At 59.3% G+C, this 2979-nt stretch overlaps 1 long non-coding RNA gene across 1 annotated transcript; it reads right to left on the bottom strand.

Annotated features, from left to right (window-relative positions):
• On the bottom strand, nucleotides 1–2244 carry LOC311441236. The gene is made up of 2 exons (XR_014695853.1): nucleotides 1511–2244; nucleotides 1–889 (listed from the first exon to the last, which is right to left on the bottom strand). It is a non-coding gene; the product is annotated as an uncharacterized lncRNA (long non-coding RNA).
• Nucleotides 2245–2979: the final 735 nt, after the last annotated feature.

Below are 2979 nucleotides of genomic sequence, written 5' to 3' on the forward strand. Positions count from 1 at the left end.
TCAAGTTCTGCAAAATCTCATTTGCAAAGAACACCGGGCAAGGAAATAACGTCTCCGTGATTGGATCCCATTTGCCACGTAATGACTCACTCTCCAAGTCGAGATCAGCCCCACCAGCCATAAAGAACCACCCGCAACAGCAGCGACATCGAGACACGGCAAACAGAGGCAGAGGCTGGAGGGAGAGCAGCCCACAGCGGGGCCACGCGTGCCCTGATGGCCTTTGCAGATGAGCAAGGAGATGCTCAGGCTCCAGCACGTGGCCAGGTTGAGGGGCAGGGGCATGGAGATGCAAGGATGGGGTTTGCTACACGTGCACGGTGTCACCCCCAGAGGTGGATTTATTTGCTGTGTTAATGGCCCCGTGGTTTTACTCCATGCCTGCTGCTTTGTTTTTTGATGGCTGGCAGCTTTGCTGGATTTTGGGAAGGATGGACGGGGTAAGAGGGCAGGTGGGGAGAGGTGTGTGGGTCACGGAGAGGGTCCCACTGACCGGTTGGTCCCCCCCCCACCCAAAACGTCCCAGCACAGCCCAACACATCCCAGCATTTCCACCACGTGCAGACCCCAGTGCTGGGGACAGTGGGGGGATGTCCCAGAAAAGCCAGGTTCGGGGCCCCAGTGAGACCCCAGCACATCCACACCCAGCTCGTGGTGGTGCTGCCACATCCCCATGCCCTGCCTGCCCCTTTCAAAGCCCTTCTCTAGCAGCCACAGAGGTTGATGGCCAGGCGTAGGACAGGATGCTCTCCTGCAACCTTCTCCATGCAAGTGCCACGCTCTGCTCCAGGTCATGGGATGGGTTTTCCCTTCTCAGCGCTCCTCAGGCACTGATAAACCTCAGGGATGAGCTTTTCCAGGCTTGCTCTGCATCCAAAAGTTAGTTCAGCTGGAAAAAAAATATAAAATGAAGAAAAAAAAGTGGGACACACGCACACACTTTCATTTTTTCCAGAAAAAATATTATGCTTCACCTCAAGAGACCAAAGGGAAGGCACACCACGAGCTCCCAGGGATGCCAATGAGGCGACTTTAGCATGAATAAAAATGATCCCCAGCTCCTCAATTCTTCTCCTCCTCCCTGTGCATCCCACCTGCCCCTTGGTGGCAATCACACGGGACATGGCACAGGGAGAAGGTGTCACCTGCACCTCCCATGTCTCACCACCAAACACTCAGGGATCATACCCGGGGTGGCACAGGAGGGGCTGAGTGATGAGGTGTGGGGCTGAGCCGCGGTTTAATTGCGGCAGGAGTGGGAAAAGAGGGGGAACGTGGGCACTAACGAGCTGTGTGGGGCCGTTCAGGTCGGCAGGTTGGGATGAAAGCCACCCCTGGGGCACCACAGCAAGACACCAGGCAGCCTCCGGGTCCTTAGCTGAGCCCTGGGGACAGCCGAGGGACGGAAGAAGATTAGGGGCGGTAATTCTCTCTAAGTGGATAGAGATGAGAGTCTCTCAGCCTGATTTCCACACTCAGAGAGCCCAGCATGAATAATGAAGCATCCCACCTGCGAGCGCCGAGGATGAGCCCAAACCCACGTCATGTCACGGGCGAATCATATCTAACTGGTCCCAAGGGATCCCCAAATGGACTGCAGGGCGATGGCTGGGCACGTTACTCCCTGCTTCCAGCACCGCTGGGACCAGTGGGAAGGGGCTGGAGGCGAGCCCAGCCTGGCTCAGTGCCCTGCCAGGAGCATCCTGGCATCCAGTGCCTGCCCGTGCCCCAAAGTCCCCGCACGGGGCACTTGTGGCTCCCCCGAGCAGGCAGGATTAAACACCAGGGCTGGGATTTCCTCTCCCGGCCATGCCAGGCTGCTCTGGCAGCAGAGCCAGGTGCCGCCTGCCCGAATTCAGCCCAAATCCCATCTACCCCTGGCTCTCCGAGCCTCTGACGTGCCAAAAAATCTCCCGGGTGCAGGCAAGGGGCTGGGACCCCGCCATCCGCTCAGGTTCTTGCGCCCACAGCAGTTCTCGGTGGCTCAGACATCTCCCAAAAAAGGCACCCGATTCACTTGGGACTTTTGTGAATCCCATCCCATGTGGCTGCAGCTAATGACAGGCTTTAAATAAACGAGTAAATTCTCAGCAAACACGAGAGATTTTCCTCTGGCACCACGCAGCGTCGCCGGCGAGGTTTTTTTCTCCGTCTTTCCCCCCGGCTCCCATCTGGCGGGTTGCTTCCACCCTGCCAGGGGAGCACCAGGAGCATCGTTCCCAACCTTCCCTTCCTGCTGCTTTGCGTCTGTGTTAATTGAGACCGACGACCCCCTTTACCCGGTGTTTAGAGGGGAGCTGCTCCTTCCTCACCGGTGGTTTGGGTTGGGAGAACCCCAAAAACCAGCGAGGAAATTTGGGGATGCTCCAGGCACGAATTGGGGGAAACACGTAGGTTTTCTCCCTGGCCATGGGGCTGGACAGGGTTTGGGGCAGCTGGAAGGGCTTTTTTTCTGGTGGCAAAACCCCACAGAGGGGTGACAGTCCCCATGTGGCCACCCATATCCCGGCGCCCCGACGCCACGATGATGGGCGCACGTCGCCGGGCGGATTTGGTGACATTTGGGCTCCCTCTGGTGGAAACGCCTGGGAGCTCCGGCCTGGCCCCCCCCCCGCCCGAGGAGAAGCAGCGGTGACCGAAGGGGACGAGCAGGGTTTTGGGGACATCGGGGGGGACACAGAAATGTCCCCCCCCGGGGGGCAGCAAGGGGCCGGCGGAGCAGCGCTGCGCGGGGGAGGCTGTGGGGACAGCGGCTTTGGGGACGTGTCGCCTGTCCACACGGTGGCACCAGGAGCCGGAGCGGTGTCCCCAGGGCACGGGGAGCATTTGGGGTGCTGGCTGGGCCGCTCTGGAGCCCACAGCTTTTGTGGCAGGTGTGGGAAAGGAGAAAGAGGCCCCAAAGCTGCTCCTCGTGCTTCACCCCATCACCCTGTGCACCACCGCTTGATCCTGGGGGGCTCTCCAAGTCACCCTCCCAAA

Source organism: Aythya ferina (assembly GCF_964211825.1).
Source record: "Aythya ferina genome assembly, chromosome: 9".
Lineage (NCBI taxonomy): Eukaryota > Metazoa > Chordata > Aves > Anseriformes > Anatidae > Aythya > Aythya ferina.